We start from the raw sequence: 24959 nt of genomic DNA on the forward strand, positions 1-24959 counted from the left end.
ATAAGCATCATGCATAGCAGAAGTGGCATCATCAATAACATGCGGCATATCAAAATCAATAGCGGGTGCAGGTGTCGCAAGTTTACTCAAAACAGAAGGTGAGTCAAGTGCAGAGCTAGATGGCATTTCCTTACCTCCCCTCGTAGTTGAGGGAAAAATCTTGGTTCTTTCATCTTTCAAGTTTCTCATAGTGATCAGTTGATATATATCCCAAGTGACTGAAAGAATAGAGCTATGCTCCCCTGCAACGGCGCTAGAAATATTTTTGATAACCCACAAGTATAGGGGATCGCAACCGTTTTTGAGGGTAGAATATTCAACCAAAATTTATTGATTCGACACAAGGAAAGCCAAAGAATATTCTCAAGTATTAGCAGCTGAGTTGTCAATTCAACCACACCCGAAAGACTTAATATCCGCAACAAAGTATTTGGTAGCAAAGTAGTATGTAAGTAACGGTAATGGTGGCAAAAGTAACAGTAGCTGTTTTGTAGTAATCGTAACAGTGGCAACGGAGAAGTAACTAAACAAAGATCAATATGTGAAAAGCTCATAGGCAATGGATCAGTGATGGATAATTATGTCGGATGCGATTCCTCATGCAACAGTTATAACATAGGGTGACACAGAACTAGCTCCAGTTCATCAATGTAATGTAGGCATGTATTCCGAATATAGTCATACGTGCTTATGTAAAAGAACTTGCATGACATCTTTTGTCCTACCCTCCCGTGGCAGTGGGGTCCTGTTGGAAACTAAGGGATACTAAGGCCTCCTTTTAATAGAGTACCGGACCAAAGCATTAACACTCAATGAATACATGAACTCCTCAAACTACAGTCATTACCGGAAGTGGTCCCAGTTATTGTCACTTAGGAGTTGCCGGATCATAACACATAGTAGGTGACTATTTACTTGCAAGATAGGATCAAGAACTCACATATATTCATGAAAACATAATAGATTCAGATCTGAAATCATGTCACTCGGGCCCTAGTGATACGCATTAAGCATGGCAAAGTCATAGCAAAATCAATCTTAGAACATAATGGATACTAGGGATCAAACCCTAACAAAACTAACTCGATTAAATGGTAAATCTCATCCAACCCATCACCGTCCAGCAAGCCTATGATGGATTACTCACGCACACGGTGAGCATCATGAAATTGGTGATGGATGATGGTTGATGATGACATGGCGATGGATTACCCTCTCCAGAGCCCCGAACAGACTCCAAATCAGCCCTCCCGAGGAAGATTAGGGCTTGGTGGCGGCTCCATATCATAAATGCGATGAATCCTTCTCTTTGATTTTCTTTCTCCCCAAAAGTGAATATATGGAGTTGGGTTTGAGCTTGATGGAGTCCTAGGGGGCACACGAGGCAGGGGGGCATGCTTAGGGGGAGGGGGGGCTACACCCTCGTGGATAGGGTGTGGGCCCCCTGATGCTGATTATTTCGCCATTATTTTTTATTAATTCCAAAAAGTTGCTCTGTGGATTTCCAGGTCATTCCGAGAACTTTTATTTGTGCACAAAAATAACACCATGGCAGTTCTGCTGAAAACAAAGCCAGTCCGGGTTAGTTCCATTCAAATCATGCAAGTTAGAGTCCAAAACAATGGCAAAAGTGTTTGGAAAAGTAGATACGCTGGAGACGTATCACGACTAGATAGGTTGTACCCTCATCTTACTTGTGTGCAACATTTATGTCTTTGTTATTCATCTAAGCATGGGAAATAAATTATCACATTTCACTGTATATTCATGCTGATCTCTTATGGGTCTTGTTTAGGAGTTAATGTTGGTCCATTGTTCAACTAAGAGACTTGTTCTTTAGGTAACGCTCTTCCATAGTTAATATCCATCAGCCAGTGCTATCCCACAGGTCGGTGATTATAGTATTATACCACTTCTAGTATTACCTATGTTGTTATTTAATACTTTTGTGTGCCATCTAGTTAATGTCGAGTACAAACGATACATATTCTGTAACTTTTATCTTTGTTTTCCCTTTAGTTTTATAGACCTATTGCTTCTAGTTAACCCCGGTCCTACTATTTATGTCGTCTCCTACAGGCACTCATTACATAAATCTAACTACTAGTTGTCTTCCGTGCATGTCAGATATAATTGCACACACTGATATATCCACAAGAGCCTAATAGAGCAATGTAACGGCCAACAAACTTGATGTCAATGATACCCAATATGATGGAACATGTAAAGGCAGTTCTTCAGAAGACTTGCAAAAAGATGATGAATCCTCTTCACCCCAAAAGGTCCTTGCTCTAACTTGGCCCGTGATATGGGTAGAACCTGCATATAATGTCCTAGAGTGCATCTACTCTATTGCAATGCCATGTGCTTAGCCTGCTGATCATGCATGTAAATATGTCATGCCTTCCTGTTTTTCAGTATCTATTCCATTCATGATAACATGTTTTCGAATTCAAGTACTGTCATTCTACTCTATCGCAATGCCATATGCTTAGTTTGGACATCATGCTTCCAAATATCTTATGCATTGTTATTCATCAATATGTACTTCATCTATTTACCATACCATGTTTTTTTACATTGAAGTGTTGTTCTAGTGGTCTATTGCAATGCAATCTTAGTTTCCCAATTATACACGCATATGTTGCCTTAGTGTTTTTCTATATGTATTCCGCTAGCATACAGTTTTATAGCCAACTAATGTTTTTTACTCTGTTGTCCTATCGTATCCCTAGCTCTTACATCATACTCCCTCTGTCTGGATTACATGTTGATGAAATGAATAATAATGGATGTATCTAGAACTGAAATACGCCAAGACCCATCCATTTATTTCCGGATGGAGGGAATACATGTCAATATGTCATGCCTTTCTATTCTTCAGTACCTATTCCATCTCTTTGCTGTAGCATGTTTTATAATTGAAGCACCATTCTTCTATATAAGGCAAGCAAGGGGAAGAAGGCTATGCTAGAATCTGAAGGGTTACAAACAGGGTCTTTGCAAAAGATCCAAACGCCAAGAGATAGTAAACCAACTCCAGTTTTCATAGATATGGCTCCAGCATAGAGAAACCCAACTCCTACTGATAATAAGGAGATTCCAGTGGCCAAAGTACTAGTCCGCTCCAGTCCAGCAAAAATATGTCAACTCCATTCTAAGAAGCGTGTGCGTATCCTCGCATCATGAAATCTTATAGCATGCTGATCATATTTTATACATGTTTCTTACCCATCTCTCTTTTAGAAAATAAGCTTAATAGATACTCCCTCTGTCCCATAATTTAAGACGTTTTTTGAAACTACACTAGTGTCAAAAAACGTCTTACATTATGAGACGGAGGGAGTAGAAGAATTTCTGCACTTGTCTCGTCTTTGAGGAAAGTATCTTGCAGGAATTCTCTGTGCTCCAATGCTGATGTAAGTACCTGTTGTATATCACTATATTTTTTACATCAACATGTATTTTGTTAATCAACATGTAAGGTTGGATTTTTGTAAGGAAAACTGCCTGGTAGTTTTGCATACTAAGCTGCATGAGTGTACTATCTCGTATCATGCACATTACTGAACTGTAGTGCTGCTCTGGTTGCCCATTCATTCATTGTGTCAATGTTGCTTTCGTATTACCTTACCTGGCTGATGATAGCTATGCCATATTGTGTTAATTTGGTGTAGGCTGGTGTGGTCTGGTTGCCAAACGTTCGTTGTGTCAATGTTGCTTTCCTATTATTTGATCTGGCCTATGATAGCAATGCTAGTGTGTTAATTTGGTCCAAGCTGCTGAAGATAAGAAGACAAACTCTGAAAGCAGCAAGGCAACCCCATTGTTCCTTTCCAATAAATCTAGGCCAGGTAATATGGCAATAACTCTTGATTAATTTGTTCGGTTCTATCGGATATCGGGTTCCGGTAAAACCCTTAAGGTTCGAACTCTGGGGTGCACACGAAGATCTACTCCCTACTGATCCACGCCCCAAAACCTCGCCGTGAATCTAAGCTAACATGAAGAACAACACAAGGGACACAAGATTTATACTCGTTCGGGCCACCGTTGTGGTGTAATACCCTAACCTATTGTGTGGTGTGGTGGATTGCCTCTGGGCCTATTGATGAACAGTACAGAGGAAGAACAGCCTCGCGAGGGGTGTTCTTGAGCTGGTGCGGTGTTCTACCAGGGCCTGATGCGATCAACTCTCGATGAGCTCTCCCTTTACTTTGGTGGCTATATCTATATTTATAGAGGCCCTGGTCCGCTTCCCAAATATTGAGTGGGAAGGGAGCCAACAACTGCCATTTTGAAGGGGGACAACTACTACACGCTATCCTGACTAAAGTTGGTCTTCGACTGCCAAAGGCATTGGTGATGACGCCGTCTTGGGCTCCATGTTGATCTCCGTCCTGCCGTTCTGCTGGTCTTGGTCTTGTTACACCAATATAGAAACCTTTGCCTGATGCCTCGGTACTCCGCGCCTGCGCTTGCCCCCTTTGCACCAAAGAGGAAATGAGGACACTGCACAGGCTGGCGCCCGCCTAGCGCCCGCCTGGTCTTGATCGTCATGGCTTGCGTCACGACCACCTCGCGAGGTACTCCTTGCCTTGATCTCTCCGCCTCCTCGCGAGCCTGCCTGGTGAGGCCGCCCCTGAGGAAGCCTTGTGTCGTCCGCCCCGCGAGGCTTGGCCCCTCGTGAGGGTCTTGAACTTGGGTTGATGAAGATGGGCCGTACTGGGCCACTGCTCGAGCCACGCCGGAGGTCGCAGGCAGCCAAGTCTAGGGACCCTCATTCCCAGAACGCCGACAGTAGCCCCCGGGCCCAAGGCGCGCTCGGACTTGGCTTAGCAGCAAAGCCAAAGGGCAAGTGCGGAGTGCCGCGGGCCCCAACAGCCTGCGGCCTTGGTCGCCGCGTGGAAGTTGATTGGACATGGGCCTCTGCGCTTCCCCACGCTCCCCCAATATCCGCCTGGCTAGGAGGCCACGAAGCTTTACACAGTTATTCCCTCCTCGCTGCCCGCGTGCTTCATGTTCCCCTTTCTTCCTCGAACCTCTGTTCCCGCTTCCAATCTGACTTGAGCTCTACCCCCTCCATCGCTATGGCGCCAACTAGCAAAGAGAAGGGGAAGAAGCCCATGTCCTCATCCAGCTCGTCTCCAGTAATCAAGCCCGCCGTCGGGCGGTCGTTGGTGCTCAATCTGGAGGCTTTGGAGAAGATCCGGCCTGCACTCGCCTCCAGCATCAACGAGTGCGAAAGGACGACGGTTTGGCTTGCGTCTCATGCCTCCGTTGATAGGATTGTCACAAAGGTTCAATTCTCCGTCGACGCCCTGTGGGCTGGCCTGGTTCCTCCTTTCTCCGCCTTTTTCAATGCGGTGCTTTCCCATTATCAGATCCATATGATGCATCTTGATCCCCAATCCATTACCCTTCTCGCTGTCTTCGCCTTTGTTTGTGAAGCCATGGTGGGGATTGCTCCTTCCATTGCCCTCTTGCGCCACTTCTTCTCCCTGCGCCTGACCGACCCATTGTAGTGCTCGGGGTGCGTGAGCTTCTAGGCCGTGGTTGAGACGGCTGCCTCGGGGATTGATTTTAGCTTATCACCTTCCATGAGTGGTTTATGGACGCGATGGCTGTATGTGGATGTCGGAGTGCCCAGCCCCCTGCTCTCGCATCCGACCTTGCCTACTATCCCCATTCCGGGCTGGGGTCACGAGAGGCTCGTGAGCCCTCGGCTCTCCTTCATCTCGCGCCGACTGGGGAGGTTGAGAGCGCTCGACATGACGGTGCCCCAGGTGGTGAAGGAGTTCCTCCAGTGTTTCCTTGCTCCTCTCCAGCGCCACTCCCGGCCGAAGTGGGCCCCGACTGGGCATCAGGACCGCATGAGGCTCCAGGATACGGAGATGGCGCCTGAAATGCTGAATAAGGTGCTGGAGGTCTTGACAGGAGACCCCTCGCCGGGCGATATCCTACATGGGGGTAGCCTCCTGTATCTCTGCTCGGGCGGAGCCGAGTTCGCGAGGCAGATGCCTCACTTCGACGAATGGGGGTTTCACCCGGTTGGCCTCGTGGGGCCTCACGAGAATCCCGTCGCCATGGCTCCCTTCCCCGTCGCCAACACCGATCTTGCCTCAGGTGGGGGTGCAGGGAGGCAAGCATCACTGGAGGCTGGAGGCTCCGGCGTCGAGATGCCGATGTCGCGCGGGGCCCCCGAGGCGTCGTCCTCCGGAGCTTACGAAGCCCGTCCTGAGGCGGTCATTAATGAGGGGGCGCAACCTGCGGCTCCCGAGGCCGAAGCCCCCGAAGCCTCGGTAGGCCACGAAGGAGTGGTGCCCAACCGCTCCTCTCAGTCTGGCGCCCCTGAGGCAGGCTGCGTAGGCGCTTCTTCGTCTGCGCCATGCGCCGGCCCTCATGTTGAGAGATTGGGTTGGTTCCGCATAGACTTCGACGCCCTCTGCAAGAGGAAGGAGTCTTCGAGTGGCAGCGAGCGCCCCTGCCGACCGTTGAAGCACAGGAAGTACTTCACCATGGACGAGTAAGTACCTCATTCTTGTAATTCCTCAATCGCTGGTCCCTAACTATGGCCCTTCAAGATCCCTCCTGCCAAGCTCACGGAGTCTGCCAAGAAGCAACTTCCTCCGGCCCCGCCTCCATTGCTGACCTTGAGCGTCCCGAGCTTGCATGCTGCCCCTGACGCAAATTTGGCCGAAGAAGCAAGCCGGCCTGCATGGTGCCTCGAGCCCGTGCCCTTGCCGCATTTCCTTAGTGACCTCGCCCAGGGCGTGACCAGCCTACCCCGGGCTCCTCCTTTGATCATGGATGGCGAATGGTTGAAGTTGGTCCTTGGCTCTTCTTCTGCGGATGGATCTGCGCCGACCTGGGCCCCTTGCGGAGCCCGCCCAGTGATTGTGGGGGCGCCAGCCCCCACCCCTGCCGAGAGGGGGCGAACCACTTTAGGGCCCTCCGCCAATGCCAGCGGCGGAGGGCGGTATCGATGACGTGCTCAAGCAAGCGCGGGAGCGCATCATCATCCGCCAAGAGTTCCTCCGGAAGGCGACGAACGCGATGGGCCAGCTTGGTGGATAGCTCGCCAATGTGGAGGTGTGTCTTGAAGCCGAAGGCCTGCGGCTGGTTGAGGAGCGATGCAATCTGAAGATGGCAGTCAGCCTTGCGCGTCATCGGCATGAGCTTGACAATGCGAAGGCTGAAGCATCCCTTCCGGCCTCGCGAAAGGCCTGCTCCCGAACTATTGAGGAGGCTCGAGAAGCAGACCGACGATGTGAAATCATGGAGAAGCACGCATGTGAGATCCAAGCCTGGAGCACTTCCCAGGATAAGCAAGTGGAGCTGCGCCAAGACGCCCTTGCATCGCTGAAGGGGACGTCCGTCGAAGAGGAGGAGCTCTGGAAGCATGAGGAAGCGCTGACGCTGGAGGCCGCCAAGCGCAACCTCGACCTTGAGCGGTTGGAGACGAGGGAGCGCCAGGTTACCCAAGAGGAGGATGATGTTGGTGCGCAGGAGGCTCGAATCCAAGAGGAGGTTGACCACCGCATGGAGAAAATTCGCGCGGGCCTTGTACGGGAGTATGACGAGAGGCTGATGCTGGTTGAAGCCAAGGCTGCGGGTAGGACTGCCGCCCTCAGGTCCAAGCTGACCAAAGCGACGTAGCGTGCAGAGGCCACCGCAGCCGCCCTGGTCTCGGCGCACTGTCACAGCCTGGTTTTGCCCTCTTTTCGTTGCTTGATTTTCATCTAAGTTGGTTTTGAATTTGGAGTTTTGGATCATTCCATTTGGACTTGATCACTTGGGCATCCCTTGATTTTCACCCAAGTGCCCCCTCTCCTCTTCTAATCCATCATTTCACCCCTGGCCAACGCAACAATATTTTTTGGAATATTTTTCTTTAATGAAAAATATTCATTTTGCCTCTTAAACCCTAGCCAAACTCTTTGACCTCCAAAGCAACCCTCATTTTTGTTGACCTAAAAATCCTGAGAAAAATCCCAAATATTCTTTGGACCCTAGGGCACATTTCTGAGCAAAAAAATTTCACCACTTTTTGGAGTATTTTTGCTACAGAAAATATTTTCACTTCTGGGCTGAAATGGTAGTTTCTACAGCAACTATTTTTACTAGCTCCAATGTAGCTGGTTTTTCCTGTGCTTATTCACCTTAGTAAGAGTCAGTAAAACCCCAAAGATAAGCCCTTGAAACCCTGTGGTTTGACCACAGTGACTGTTCAAAGTATCTGTCCAGTAACTAAACATATTTACCATTTCACTTCTACTGCACCTGGAAACAAACCGAGCCGTGGTAACACCTAAAGTTACTAAGGACTACACGCCAGACATCATGGTTAGTGCATATGTGGCCTGATGTCACGGTCCACGCAGTGACCGTGTTCGTCCGAGGGTGCTGGCATGCCAAACGCGCGCTCTGCGCGTGGCCAGCGCCTTTGTGGCGCGCGTGCCCGCTGCTCGGCCAGCCAGAGCGTGTTCCCTCGCGCCACAATCCTCATCTCCACCTCCTTTACTCCACCCTGCCGCTCGCCAACGCCGGAGCTCGCCACAGCGAGCACGGGCACGGTCCAGCCAATGGCACAGTGCCAACGCACTTTGTTTGTCCCTTTCCTCCTTGGTCCTCTGATCGTCCGCGTCCGTGCACAGCTCCCACGTGAACCCCGTCGCCTTCTCCCTCTCTCTCTGGTACCATTCGTCGTCGGGCTGGTGACAGCTGTCCTTCGGCGGAGCCCGAGCCCTCCTTGCCGCCCCGCCTATATATAACCCCCCTCCGCAGCCTCCTGGAGCACAGCACCTCACCACCACTCCCTCCTATAGCCACTAGAAGCTGCAGCCTGGCCGGGCAGGCCGTGGGCTGCCGTCCCCGATCTGAGTTCGCCGGCGATCCCCTCTAGATTCACCCTGCAGCTCCGGCCACTCCAAAGCGGAGGCGACCCCGCCAGGGCCTCCGCCTCTCCTCCATGAAGCTAACGTGCCAAGCCCAAGCCCCTGGAGCCGCCCCTAGCCGCCGTCTTTCTCATCTCCAGCGACCACCGTGTTCTGCCTCCGCTTGCGAGGAAGAATCTGACGCCGTCCGGTCACCGTTTGCCCCACCACAGGTATGGGCAGGTGCACAAGAGCCTTCTCCGCCGATCCCTCCCTCTCGTTTTCCTCCAAGATGCCTCAACGCCGGCGTAAGCTCCGGCGAAGCGCCGCGCCTCTCTGTTTTCTTCCCCCTCCCTCCAGCCTAACTAGCGGGGCCTGCTAGTCAGCCACTCATAACACGCACGAAGCGGTATGAGTGGTGGCGCCCCGGGAAAATACGCCATCGACGTCACCCCCTCTTTGTTTTCTTTTTTTCAAATTCATTTAAATTCCAGTAGCATTCAAACAGCCATAACTTTTATTCTACAAGTCCAAATGCAGTGATTCTTTTTGCATTATGATCTTTGTCCAAAAATCTAACAGCTCCCAAAAGATGGGATTTTTCCTTGCTGTATAGATTTTCGGGCAATTTTCAGAAGGTTTCTTGATATTTTTCAATTATGGTTTTTGAATGTTTTTCAGAGGAACCAACTTGTCTTGAGGATCACCAGGAGCCTTGTGAACCTCATCAGTACTAAGGCAAGCCACAATAACATTTTCATGGTGCCACTTCAATATTTATGATTTTCATACTTGAACCTATGAATATTGATGCATTTAAATTAGTTATATAATAAATATATTCTGTTATATGCTTGTTATGTTAAAATGCTTGAACTTCAGTATGTTTGAAGTAAATATTGTTAGTAAGATAATGAGAACTTAGTTGCAAGTGATAAATAAATAATATGGTCATAGAATTTGATGAGTAATTTCAATATTATTTTGCATGAGGTAAAATGATGATAATGGTAGAAATAGTTTTGGTATAAGTAAAGAGAAGTTTTTACTAGTATAGTAGCATGAGTTTATGTCGGCTCCGTGCGAGCGTGAATGGTGCAGTCTTTGCACGGTTATCTGATGCATATGTTAAGCGATGCATGGTATGGTAATATGACACCGGTTATTTTATTTTCATATTAAAGTTGAACCTGATTAATAATTCAACTTGAACATGTTGTTGACCGGGTCGTGGTGCTGTTGAAACAAGTCTTTCCCAGTGCAACCACACTTGACGGTATGGGACGGCCTTAATGCGTTTCATTGTCGTGTCTCTGGTCGGTACCTCAATTTAGGGAAGGTTATGGGTGTGCTGTACCCTGGCCCGGTAGACAAGCATAACCTTGTGAGCCTGTTGTTAAGTTAAGTTTGGTACCGGATCCCAGTGTGGATCGTGGCCACGACGGTGGTCGAGGTGTTTGGAGGTAGACACAGGGCCACCCAGGACTAGCCCAGCGGGGTCTGAGTCGGAGGGGCCAGGAGAGTGTCATGACAGTGAAATGGTTTCATCGGAACGCTGTTGGTCCACTCGGATGGGAGAGTGAGGCCATGGGTTTCGTAGTGTGGGTACAACGTACTAACCTATCCAGAGTGTTTTTAATCTATCGATAGCCGAGTCCACGGATACGAACCACTCAAAAGTAAGGTACACCATGGGTCAACACTTAATAAATATGCACACTAATTGCACTAAGGATGACAGTGAGGTCATCATGTTGAGTTGGCCACGAGTTGGTCGGGTTGTGATCGCCATAAGGATCACGGGTCACGAGTTGGTCGGGTTGTGATCATCGTAAGGATCACGGGCCATGAGATGGTCGGGTTGTGATCGCCGTAAGGATCACGAGTATGTGTTGGTAATATTATGTTTGTTGGTCACACCTGGTAAGCAAGTCGGGAGAATGAGTATCGGTTAAGCACTGTCAAAGTAGGTTGGTTATATAGCTGCATTGTTAATTAAATTGGATTAATATCATAATATTGTCTGTCATCTTGTTTATGTTTATTGTGAGCTTGCAAGTACATTCAATGTACTGACCTGGCGTGTCATGCCAGATTTCAGGAAAGTCTCGTTGGAAAGGAGTGCTGTCCGAGTCTAGAACGTGTCCACGTCGGTGTCTTTGTGCTATGGAGTCCCGCTACGACGTTGTTCCGCTGCGGAGTAGTTGTCATGATCGAGGCCCTTTATGTTCACTAAATAATGTACATATTGTTCAGCCGCACCATGTGTGCCGCTTGGCCTCGCTAACTATTGTAATATGAACTATGTTCCGCTAGCATGAATAAAGTGGTTGTTTTCTGTACCATGTTGTTGTGTGTTGCCAGAAGACAAGATCTCTAGGCTGGAAATGCAGGGTAAACCGGTCGCTCTGAGCCGGGGTGCCACAACGCTTGGTATCAGAGCCGCGCTGACTGTAGGCCACGCTAGACTAAGCCGAGTTAACTGGACGCTAGATACGAGTTGTAGCTGAGTGTCGATAATAACTGTAGTTGGTTTTTGCATTGCATGCACTGGTTATATTTTTCTATGCTAACCTGCTAATGGTTGTGAGTGTAGATGGCTCCGGTGCTGTATCCGTGCCAGTTGCAGCTGATGTCGTACACATCGCCGCATCTCCTTCGTAATGTGTGGCGTCGGCTCTACCCTCACAGAGACGATCCAGTCTATCGTGTGTACCGGGAGCGCCTAGCTGACTCAGTGTATGAGTATCACGCCGTGGTTACTCTGCGCACCAGTTCCGATTCCAGTTCTTACACTCGTACCTCTCGTAGCGGCTATGCTTCTTCCACTTCTCAGGCTATCCAGTTTGCTGCATTCGAGGTACTTGTTGAGCTCCGCTATAATGAGGTCCGGATGCAGAATCACCCAGGTTTCCACTACTATCCTTCTCTCCACGATGGTAGTGTTCGTTTCCCTGTCATTGATCCGGAGTCTGATAGTGTCACTAGTCACCTTTCCCTCTACATCACTGCTAGCTATCGTCTGATCTATGAGCTGGCTCGTGAGCAGAGTCGTGGCCGTACTGCTTTAGCCTCTACTTTAGTCATTGCTCGCTCAGCCACTACTTCTCCATCTGTGGGATTTATTCCCTACGTTTCTCCGGTTACTCCCCCAAGTAGCTCGGGCACCGTGACTGCGATTCCCCTTAGTGCTCCTGCAGAGTGGGTTTCACTCCTCGCCACTCCTGCAGCCCCGATGATACGCCCTGCACCTGCCCCAGAGGGAGAGCCCTCGAGGCAGCATCGTCGTGTCACTTTTAACCCGGAGGTCTCCTTTAACCCCGTTAGAGTCCGCATCAGGAGAGACCCCGCAGCGCCAGCCGAGCAGTAGAGCTTTCGAGTATTCTCAGTTGTCGGGATGGAGTATGGTTGTAATCGTACTAGTCATGATGTTTCGTTTCATGTATGAGGGTAGTTCGACCTGGCATGTTGTTATCTTTCATGTATGAGCCTATGTATAATTATGTTGGACTTTATTTTATTCGCCGTATTTTCTTCAACTTTTCGGTTTCGCTTGGTTTTTGTTGCTGGCTTCTCCCTAGTTTTTGTTGAATGCTTCTCATCTCGGTTGCGTTGACTTGGGAAAAATCATATTAGGATGACACGGGGAGGCTGCAGTAGCAACGTTCGCGAGGGTTCTCCTGTTCGGCGTTCCGCACAACAGGCATGACAATCACCCGAGCCGTACGTTCCACCACCGCCTCCACCGCCAAATCTGCCCTCCACCGAGCAAATTATGCGTATGTTCGAGGAATGACAAAACAATGATCTAATGGAAATATTCAAAAGTATTAAAGCAATGGTTTGACAGAATGGAAACCAGCCTGCCTCTCACTCCAAACTATTTGATTTTCAAAGGACTAAGCCTCCCAGTTTCAGTCAGTCGTTGATCCCTTGGATGCAGATGATTGGTTAAGAACTATGGAAAAGAAACTTGAGGTTGCTCGAACTGATGAAGAAGATAAAGTTCCATTTGTAACACATTATCTGGAAGGCGCTGCTACCATATGGTGGGAAAGTGAGAAAGCCATAGGGGCTGAGAATGAAGCAATTACCTGGTCAAGATTCAAGGAGCAATCCGAAAATATGACATCCCTGCGGGAATTATGAAGACTAAGCAGCGTGAATTTCTCGCGCTCCTCCAAGGAAGTCAGTCAGCGGGAGAATATTTACAAAAATTCAATCACCTGTCACGTTACTCTCAATATGACATGGCCACTTAAGAAAGGAAGATGGACCGCTTTCTTGGTGGATTAAACCCGTAGCTTTTGCTGTTCTCTCAGTATGTTTGATTTTCCAGATTTCCAAACCCTGGTGAACAAGGCTTTCATTGCTAAAAGGGAACCCAAGCTCGTGTCAGATACTAAGTCTGCCCATAACGATCACAAACGCAAGTTTGAGCGCAAGAAGGAAATGCAACCAGTGCAGAAGGTTCATACCTGGCAGCCAACTCTGATGGCATACCAGCCCAGTTGGCAACAAAATGTAAACAAGACCACCACCCAAGTGAAGAATGACGTGCTCAACCCAGTTATGTAGAACCGTATGCGCAACAATTCCTATTATAGTTGCGGACAAACCGGACATTATGCCAAACAGTGTCCCAAGAACACCCGGACCAATGCTACGTTCAAGCCTCAAATCCATTATTTGGAAGCCGGTCCAAGTCAGCACGACGTCACGGGATACGTTCATCACATTTCAGCCGACGAAGCCCAAGAAAATCCCGAAGTCGTGATTGGTATGTTCCTTGTTAATAACATACCTGCAATAATTTTATTTGACTCTGGGGCTTCCCACTCTTTTATTTCTCAGAGTTTTGTCGCCCAAAACAAATTTCCTTGTTCGCTTTTGGGCAAGAATATGCTGGTACAAACCCCGGGATCTATTATTCAAAGAAATCTTGTCTGTCGCAATCTGGAAGTTAGGATCAACGAAATCCGTTTCCCGACATCTTTGATACTGATTGGGTCTGAAAAATGGGATGTTATCTTGGGTATGAATTGGCTGACTCAACACCAAGTATGCATAAATTGTGCGACCCGGGAAGTCAATTTGACCGGACAAGATGGACAAGCTACCAAGTTTATTGCTCGTAGAAGCATACCGTCCAAGGAAATAGTTTTTACAGCAATAGCAGAAATGGAATTAATTCCAGTGGTCAGTGAGTTTCCCGATGTATTCCCAGAAGAATTGCCAGGCATGCCACCTGACCGAGAGCTAGAGTTTGCAATAGAACTTGTGCCCGGAACCACACCAATACACAAGCAATATTATCGAATGCCGTCATCCGAGTTGGTGGAGCTAAAGAAACAGCTTGATGAAATGCTACAAAAAGGATATATCCGCCCCAGTTCCTCGCCATGGGGATCACCCACTATTTTTGTGGACAAGAAACATGGCGGCCTTCGTATGTGTGTGGATTACCGACAGTTGAATGATGTCACAATCAAAAATAAAGACCCTCTTCCTAGAATTGATGATTTGTTTGATCAGCTCAATGGAGCCAAGGTATTCTCAAAGATTGATTTGCGGACTGGATATTACCAGCTCAAAATTAAAAAGGAGGATATTCCTAAGACCGCGTTCACCACTCGCTACGGTCTTTATGAATATACTGTCATGTCCTTCGGCCTCACCAACGCTCCTGCCTTCTTCATGCACATGATGAACAAAGTGTTCATGGATTTCCTTGATAAGTTCGTGGTCGTCTTCATCGATGATATACTTATTTACTCAAGAAGTGAAGAAGAGCACTAAGGACACCTCCGCGCAGTGCTACAATGACTCCGTGAGCACCGGTTGTACGCCAAGTTCAGTAAATGCGAGTTTTGGCTCAAGCAAGTTGGATTCCTCGGGCATATACTATCTGCTGAAGCAATAGCCATGGACCCAAGCAAAGTAAAAGACGTGCTCGACTGGTTGGCACCCGCCACCATGTCTCAGATCCGGAGTTTTCTTGGATTAGCCGGATATTACCGTTGATTTATTGAAGGGTTCTCCAAGATTGCTAAGCCCATGACGGAGTTGCTTAAAAAGGATAAAATGTTTGAATGGACGTCAGACTATGAGAAAAGTTTCACCTAGTTAAAGAAGTGCTTAACAACTGCGCCGATATTGACACTTCCAGATATCTACCGCAGCTTTGATGTATATTGCGACGCTTCCCGGCAAGGACTTGGGTGTGTGCTTATGCAAGATGGCAAGGTAGTAGCCTATGCCTCACGGCAGCTACGACCCCAAGAAGGCAATTACCCCACTCATGATTTGGAATTGGCCGCGGTAGTTCATGCTTTAAAAATTTGGAGACACTATCTCATTGGAAAAATGCCAAATTTTTACTGACCACAAAAGTCTCAAATACATATTTTACTCAACCGGATTTAAACCTCCGTCAGTGAAGATGGCTGGAGTTGGTCAAGGATTATGATCTTGGAATAAATTACCATCCGGGTAAGGCCAACGTGGTTTCTGATGCACTCAGTCGAAAGCCCGTCAGCTTAAACGTCATGCTAGAATCTCTGTCTTCAGAACTCAAGGAAGAAATTGCTCAGCTCAACCTGGTCATTGTTGAGGCTGGTCTTGCCAATATTCTGGCGGTCACTCCTACTCTTGAGGAAGAAATCTGCAAGGCCCAGCCAAGCGATGCTAAACTGCAGAAATGCATCAAGTCATCCGATTTCTCAAAAGATCAGTACGGTACCCTCTGATTCAGGGGAAGGATTTGTGTGCCTAATCAAGCTGACCTAAAGCAGAAAATTTTGTCAAAAGCCCACAAGTCCTCGTATTCAATCCACCCTGGAGGCACAAAAATGTATGAAGACCTTCGACAAATATTCTGGTGGGATGGAATGTAGAAAGACATTGCTTATTTCGTGGCCTGTTGTGACATATGCAACAAAGTTAAGGTGGAATATCAGAAACCAGCCGAACTTCTCCAACCACTGGTCGTATCACAATGGAAATGGGACGATGTCTGTATGGATTTCATCACAGGATTACCTAGGACCCGACGAGGCAATAATGTGATCTGGGTCATAGTGGATACATTAACCAAGGTGGCTCACTTCCTCCCAGTCAAGACATCATACCGAGCAGATGAGCTTGCCCGACTATATGTATCCAGGATTGTCAGTTTACATGGAGTTCCCAGAACCATCACTACTGACCGAGGTTCACTTTTCACCTCTGCTTTCTGGACCCGTCTCCATCAAGCCCTTGCGACGGAATTAAAATACAGCACCGCATATCATCCTCAGACGGATGGGCAAACGGAAAGAGTAAATCATATACTTGAAGATATGCTCCGAGCCTGTGTATTAGACCAAGGACCACAATGGGAAGATTGCTTGCCATACGCCGAGTTCTTGTATAACAATGGGTTCCACACCAGTTTAAAGATGTCACCTTATGAAGCTTTGTATGGCCGTAAGTGCCGCACTCCATTAAATTGGTCTCAAACCGGAGATAGCCTTATTTTCGGAACCGATCTCATGCTAGAAGCCGAAAAGCAAGTCAAGGAGACCCGAGACAGATTACAGCTGGCCAAATCGCTACAGAAAAGTTATTATGATGCAAAGCACCGGCAGATCAGTTTTGAACCCGGAGAGCATGTCTACCTTCGAGTCACACCCATGAAGGGAGTAAGAAGGTTCCAAACCCGTGGAAAATTGACACCCAGGTTTATTGGTCCATTTCCCGTCATGACACGAGTAGGTGCTGTGGCATATCAGTTGGAGCTGCCTCCGGAACTGTCTAACGTGCACAACGTGTTCCACGTTTCACAACTACGACGGTGCATCTAACCACCCGAGAAAAAGACCGATTTGGCAGAGATAGAGCTGGCAAAGGACTTGACCTACGAAGAGAGGCCAGTGAAAATTTTGGATCAGATGGAAAGAGTCACTCGCAGTAAGTGACGGAAGTTTTACAAGGTTCAATGGATGCATCATACCGAGTCAGAATCAACCTGGGAAACAGAAGAATTTCTAAGGGCATGTTATCCAGAATGGTTTTCCCAAGCAACCGAATCTCGAGGACGAGATTCATTCTAAGTGGGGGAGGTTTGTCACAGCCTGGTTTTTGCCCTCTTTTCTTTGCTTGATTTTCATCTGAGTTGGTTTTGAATTTGAAGTTTTGGATCATTCCATTTGGACTTGATCACTTGGGCATCCCTTGATTTTCACCCAAGTGGCCCCTCTCCTCTTCTAATCCATCATTTCACCCCTGGCCAACCCAAAAATATTATTTGGAATATTTTTCTTAAATGAAAAACATTCATTTTGCCTCTTAAACCCTAGCCAAACTCTTTGACCTCCAAAGCAACCCTCATTTCTGTTGACCTAAAAATCCCGAGAGAAATCCCAAATATTCTTTGGACCCTAGGGCACATTTCTGAGCAAAAATATTTCACAACTTTTTGGAGTATTTTTGCTACAGAACATATTTTCACTTCTGGGCTGAAATGGTAGTTTCTACAGCAACTACCTTTTTACTAGCTCCAATGTAGCTGGTTTTCCCTGTGCTTATTCACCTTAGTAAGAGTCAGTAAAACCCCAAAGACCAGCCCTTGAAACCCTGTGGTTTGACCACAGTAACTGTTCAAAGTTTCTGTCTAGTAACTAAACATCTTCACCATTTCACTTCTACTGCACCTGGAAACAAACCGAGCCATGGTAACACCTAAAGTTACTAAGGACTACACGCCAGACATCATGGTTAGTGCATATGTGGCCTGATGCCACGGTCCACGCGGTGACGGCGTTCGTCTGAGGGTGCTGGCATGCCAAACACACGCTCTGCGCGTCGCCAGCGCCTCTGTGGCACGCATGCCCGCTGCTCGGCCAGCCAGAGCGTGTTCCCCCGCGCCACCATTCTCGTCTCCACCTCCTTTACTCCACCCTGCCGCTCGCCGACACTAGTGCTCGCCGCAGGAAGCACGGGCACGGTCCGGCCAATGGCACAATGCCCGCAGACTGTGTTCGTCCCTTTCCTCCTTGCTCCTGTGCTCGTCCGCGTCCGTGCACAGCTCCCGCGTGAACCCCGTCGCCTTCTCCCTCTCTCTCTAGCACCATTCATCACCGGGCGCCGGTGACAGCTATCCTCCGGCGGAGCCCGAGCCCTCCTTGCCACCCCGCCTATAAATAACCCCCTCCGCAGCCTCCTGCAGCACCGCCCCTCACCACCACTCCCTCCAATAGCCACTAGAAGCCGTAGCCCAGCCGGGCAGGCCGCGGGCTTCCATCCCCGAGCCAAGCTCGCTGGCGATCCCCTCTGGATCGACCCCGTAGCTCCGGCCACTCCCAAGCCGAGGCGACCCTGCCAGGGCCTCCGCCTCTCCTCCGTGAAGCTAACGCGCCAAGCCCGAGCCCCTGGAGCCGCCCCTAGCCGCCGTCTTCCTCATCTCTGGCGACCACCATGTTTTGTCTCCGCTTGCGAGGAAGAATCCGACGCCGTTCGGTCACTGTTTGCCATGCCACGGGTACGGGCAGGTGCGCAAGAGCCTTCTTCGTCGATCCCTCCCTCTCGTTTACCTCCAAGATGCCTTAACACCGGCATAAGCTCTGGCGAAGCGCCGCGCGTCTCTGTTTTCTTCCCCCTCCCTCCAGCTTGAGTAGTGGGGCCCGCTAGTCAGCCACTCATAACACGCGCGAAGCGGTATGAGTGGTGACGCCCCAAGAAAATACGCCATCGACGTCACCCCCTCTCCGTTTTCTTTTTTTCAAATTCATTTAAATTCCAGTAGCATTCAAACAGCCATAACTTTTATTCTACAAGTCGAAATGCAGTGATTCTTTTTGCATTGTGATCTTTGTCCAAAAATCTAACAGCTCCCAAAAGATGGGATTTTTCCTTGCTGTCTAGATTTTCTGGCAATTTTCAGAAGGTTTCTTTATATTTTTCAATTGTGGTTTTTGAATGTTTTTCAGAGGAACCAGCTTGTCTTGAGATCACCAGGAGCCTTGTGAACCTCATCAGTACTAAGGCAAGCCACAGTAACATTTTCATGGTGCCACTTCAATATTTATGATTTTCATACTTGAACATATGAATATTGATGCATTTAAATTAGTAATATAATAAATATATTTTGTTATGTTAAAATGCTTGAACTTCAGTATGTTTGAAGTAAATATTGTTAGTAAGATAATGAGAATTTAGTTGCAAGTGATAAATAAATAATATGGTCATAGAATTTGATGAGTAATTTAAATATTATTTTGCATGAGGTAAAATGATGATAATGGTAGAAATAGTTCTGGTATAAGTAAAGAGAAGTTTTTACTAGTATAGTAGCATTAGTTTATGTTGACTCCGTGGGAGCGTGATTGGTGCAGTCTTTGCACTGTTATGTGATGCATATGTTAAGTGATGCAATGTATGGCAGTATGACATCGGTTATTTTATTTTCACATTAAAGTTGAACCTGATTAATAATTCAACTTGAACATGTTGTTGACCGGGTCGTGGTGCCACTGAAACGAGTCTTTCCCGGTGCAACCACACTTGCCAGTATTGGACAACCTTAATGTGTTTCATTGTCGTGCCTTTGGTCGGTACCTCAATTTATGGAAGGTTATGGGCGTGCTGTACCCTGGCCCGGTAGGCAAGCATAACCTTGTAATCCCATTGTTAAGTTAAGTTTGGGACCAGATCCCAGTGTGGATCGTGGACATGATGGTCGTCGAGGTGTCTGGAGGTAGACACGGGGCCACCCAGGAGTAGCCCAATGGGGTATGAGTCGGAGGGGCCAGGAGAGTGTCATGAAAGTGAAATGGTTTCGTCGGAACGCTGTTGGTCCACTCGGATGGGAGAGTGAGGCCATGGGTTCCGTAGTGTGGGTATAGTGTACTAACCTTTGCAGAGTGTTTTTAATCTATCGATAGCCGAGTCCACGGATACGGACGCACTCGAAAGTAAGGTACACCATGGGTCAACACTTAAAAAATATTGACACTAATTGCACTAAGGATGACAGTGAGGTCATCGTGTTGAGTTGGCCTTGAGTTGGTCGGGTTGTGATCACCGTAAGGTTCACGGGCCACGAGTTGGTCGGGTTGTGATTGTCGTAAGGATCACGGGCCATAAGATGGTCGGGTTGTGATCGTCGTAAGGATCACGAGTATGTGTTGGTAATATTATGTTTGTTGGTCACACCTGGTAAGCAAGTCGGGAGAATGAGTATCGATTAAGCACTGTCACAGTAGGTTGGTTATATAGCTGCATTGTTAATTAAATTGGATTAATATCATAACATTGTCTGTCATCTTGTTTATGTTTATTGTGAGCTTGCAAGTACATTCAATATACTGACCTGGCGTGTCATGCCAAATTTCAGGAAAGTCCCGTTGGAAAGGAGTGCTGTTCGAGTCTAGACCGTGTCCACGTCGGTGTCCTTGTGCTATGGAGTCCCGCTACGACGTTGTTCCGCTATTGAGTAGTTGTCATGATCGAGGCCCCTTTATGTTCACTAAATAATGTACATATTTTTCAACCGAACCGTGTGTGCCGCTTGGCCGCGCTAACTGTTGTAATATGAACTATGTTCCGCTAGCATGAATAAAGCGGTTGTTTTCTGTACCATGTTGTTGTGTGTTGCCAGAAGACAAGATCTTTGGGCTGGCAATGCAGGGTAAATCGGTCGCTCTGAGCCGGGGTGCCACACGCAGACTGAGTTGGCCTCCTCTCATGCCGAGCTGCTTCTTCTTCAATGGCGGGTTGACAATGCTGAGTCCGTTGCATGGCAGAACAGGGAAGAAATTCTCCAGCGGCAGATGCTAGAGCACATGCATGGCCCCATGCTCGAAGCGGTCAGGGACAGGGCCAACGTGGCCCTAGGCAATATCTGCGATGCAAACGCTCCACAACCCCATTTGACCAACTATGCCTGTCATCTCCTGTTCTTCACTGACGTGGTGACGCATCTGGAGAACCGCTCTGAGAGAGCTCGCCAGCTTGTCTAGGAGAGGAGCCCCAGCCTGCTCGGGCGTGCATTCTCCCGTGTCTTCATCCATCTTCAGGATAGAGATCCCCACTTCGACTTCGACGCTGTCATTGCTCCGGTGCCCGTGGCCATTTGAGGTGACCTGGCACGGTGGGTGGAGGACAATGTGGATGCACTCGTCAGGGCCTTCACTTCTGATGATGACGGGGTGGTAGTTGCTACGGAAAAAGGTGATGTGGTGAATGGCGGCGAAGATGGCATCAACGATGGCGATGGCGATGCCAGTGACAGCGGTGCCAGTGATGCCTCCAAAGGCGACCAAGAGGATGTGGTGAGTGATATGTATGACTGATCCTGTATCCCCCTGCTGTTTTATCCTACGTAGAAAAAGCTCGGGCGCGGCCCTAAAGGTTGTAAGAGCATTTTGGGAGGGGAAGCCCCTCATGTAAAAAGGATAGTTGTCCACATGTTTTTAGGAACGACGCCGAATGCACGCTCACGTGACGTTACGGGTGAGGGAGTCCTGGATTAGGGGGTATCCGGACAGCCGGACTATGTACAGCATCTGGACTATTGAAGCGTGAAGATACAAGACTCAAGACTTTGGCCCGTGTCTGAATGGGAGTCTCCTTTGCATGGAAGGCAATCTTGGTGATCTGGATATTGTGTTTCCTTTCTTGTAACCGACTCCATGTAAACCCTAGCCCTCTCCGGTGTCTATATAAACCGGAGAGGTTGGTCCTTAGAAGGCCGATCACAATTACAATCATACCATCATAGGCTAGCTCTTAGGGCTTAGCCTCTATGATCTCGTGGTAGATCTACTCTTGTACTACCCATATCATCAATATTAATCAAGCAGGAAGTAGGGTGTTACCTCCATCGAGAGGGCCCGAACCTGGGTAAACATATTTGTCCCTTGCTTACTGTTACCATCAGCCTTGACACACAGATCGGGACCCACTGCCCAAGATCCACCTGTTTTGACACCGACATTGGTGCTTTCATTGAGAGTTCCTCTGTGACGTCGCCGCAAGGCTCGATGGCTCGTCTCATTGTCAAGGACGACATTACCTCGGAGGAAGCTCTGGCTGTAGGCCAGACGCTCCGACTCGGCGGCTTTATCATGGCCGCCCCATCGGCGGTAGCTCCGACGATGGCCTCTCGGGTCATCAATCATAATCTTCGCGTTGGTTCAGAACTGGCCGAACAGATGGATCCAATGGAGCTCTCCTCCCTTAACGAACTCTTGGATCGCATCGCCGCTCTGGGAGTCACTACGAACTGTGACCGGATTGGGCTTAAACCCGACCGAAGGGACATCAGGTCCCCGCCGGCCACCAATGAGATAGCGATAGTGGAGGAACCACACGCGGATGGTCCCTCAACTTTGAGGATGAATTATGTTCGGATTGCCGAACTCCTTGAGCCGAAAACCTGCTCAAAGGAAAACATGACCCAGGCCCCGGACTTAGAATGGGGCATCGGGCCGAAGAAATTGTGCGGCATTCCGGATTCTGAGCTGTTAAGCTCGGGACCGCCCGCACCCTTGGGCGTTAGATCGGATCAAAATACGGATTCTGCTAACAACACCTGTCTGGAGATAAACTGTCTCTCCCACATCAGGCAAGAGCCCCAGGAAACGGTACATCATTACTGGGCCAGATTCCTCCTTGCTCTTAACAAGGTCAAGGACTGCCGCAAGGAGAACATGGTCTCACTCTTCTGCAAAAACTGCACGGACGAAGGGCTCCTCAATGCTATAAGCCGCCACGACATAGTACGCTTCGCGGACTTGGCAATCATAGTATGGAAGTACTGTGCGATGGAGAGCGCTTGGAAGACCAAAACATAATTTTGGGACAGTACTGCTCTCACCAAGACCTTTGTCCGAACTAAACGGACGAACTCTCGTAAGTCGTCTGATCCAATCCCCAAGAAACCAAAGCCCACCCCAGGGTGGGGATCCGTGTTGGAAGAATGGCTCGACGGGCCATGTAAGCTCCACAGTACTCATGATACAATACCAACTCATAGCCTTAGGCATGTTGGATACTCCGGCAAGTGGCGAAAAGTAGCGAGGATCTTCTTGTAAGTCATAAAGCAGAACAACATCCTGCCAGCGGACACAATACGGTACTAACAGTCTTCGAGACTTTCACCTCGAACAATAGGCGCAAGCGAGCTCATCGAAGCTCTGCGGAAATTTTCCATGTGGCAAAGATAAACCCCTGGAACGACACTGCTATAACTTTCAATGCCAATGATGAACCTCGATTCCAGATTGTCCGGGCACTGGCCGCTCTGGTCCTTAGCCCAATCGTGGATGGCTTTCGGCTCACCAAAGTACTCATGGATGGCGGAAGTGGGTTAAACTTGATCTATGAAGAAACGCTCAACAAAATGGAAATTGATAAAGGCCGCATTGAGAAAAGCGGCACCACCTTCAAGGGAATCATCCCTACTCGGGAAGCGCGGTGCGCGGGAAAAATCACACTCGATGTGGTATTCGGCACCCCGGAGAATTATAGGTCCGAAGAAATCACATTCCAAGTGGCTCCCTTTAGTAGCGGATACCACGCCCTTCTAGGGCGGGACACGTTTACAAGCTTTCAAGCTGTACCCCGTTACGGGTACATGAAGCTTAAAATGCCCGGACCCAATGGAATCATCACTCTAGCCAGTGATCCGGACGTTGCACTTCGCGCCGAAAACAAAATCGCAGAACTAGCCCTAGAAGCACTATCGGAAGCCCTTGCAGCCAAAGAGTTAACAACGCTGCGGGCCATCGTGGACAGGGACGATGTGATACTCGACAAACGACCCAAGTCCACTTCATTTAAACCTGCAGACGAGATAGTCAAATTGAAAGTCCACCCAACGGACCCCACGAAGACCGCATCCATCGAGACACAGTTGAGCCCCGTTGTTGGTGTCAAAACCGGCGGATCTCGGGTAGGGGGTCCCAAGCAGTGCGTCTTAGGATCAATGGTAACAGGAGACAAGGGACACGATGTTTTACCCAGGTTCGGGCCCTCTCGATGGAGGTAAAACCCTACGTCCTGCTGGATTAATATTGAAGGTATGGGTAGTACAAGAGTTGATCTACCACGAGATCAAGGAGGCTAAACCCTAGAAGCTAGCCTATGGTATGATTGTTGTTGTATATCCATCGACTAGCCTGGCCTCGGTTTATATAATGCACCAGAGGCCTAGGATAACAAGAGTCCTAACCGAATACGCCGGTGGGGAAGGAGTCCTTTTCTTGGTGGAATCTTCCTTGTATGTGGCAACTGTCTGGACTGGCCCATGAGTATACGGCCATGGGGATCCTCGGCCCAATCCAACTGATCGGGAGATGACGTGGTGAGTACCCCCTAGTCCAGGACACTGTCAGTAGCCCCCTGAACCGGTCTTCAAGTTGGGGACGCTCCTCGATTCTTCCGAACTGTTCTTCATCTTCGCTCGTCGGTCTTGAAAATGGGTTCAACAAATCTTCTCATCTTCGATCTTGAGGATCGCCGAAATGCATTCGACGAGTTTATACGTCGGGTATCCGAGGAGCCCCTTTAAGTTTCCGGCCTTTATCAATGCCTTGTTATTTTTATGCCACACCCCGGGTTTGAAGTTGTTCCAGGGCGGCAACGTCCTCTTGCGTCCGAGCTCCAACGCCGGACTGCATTCGAGGTATCTTTTGCAGCCGAGCACCAATGCCGGACTGCTTCCCAGCTCTAACGCCGGCCTATGTATCCGAGCTCCAACGCCGGACTGTATCCGAGGTGTTGTAGATCACCTTGGTTCAAAGAAGTTGAAGGAGTTTAGCCGAGCTTAATGCCGGAAATGCCCTCTATGGAGCCAGCCACTAGCGCCCGAGCTTTATGCCGGACTGCTTTCGAGGTGGTGAAGCACCTCGGTCATGGGCTGATGTTTGGTCAATGTTTTTTATTGATGCAATTTATTCTCTGACGAGATATATAGCCAGTAGCCCTCAAGGTGGGTATCGGTCTAAAACCCGAGATGCACATGAAGGATGACATAAGACCGTTGATCCCCGTAGCCGCTGAGACTCAGGTTGATTTGCAAAATCGGTTTGAGGATCA

The sequence above is a fragment of the Triticum dicoccoides genome, chromosome 2B (assembly GCF_002162155.2).
Source record: "Triticum dicoccoides isolate Atlit2015 ecotype Zavitan chromosome 2B, WEW_v2.0, whole genome shotgun sequence".
Classification (NCBI taxonomy): domain Eukaryota; kingdom Viridiplantae; phylum Streptophyta; class Magnoliopsida; order Poales; family Poaceae; genus Triticum; species Triticum dicoccoides.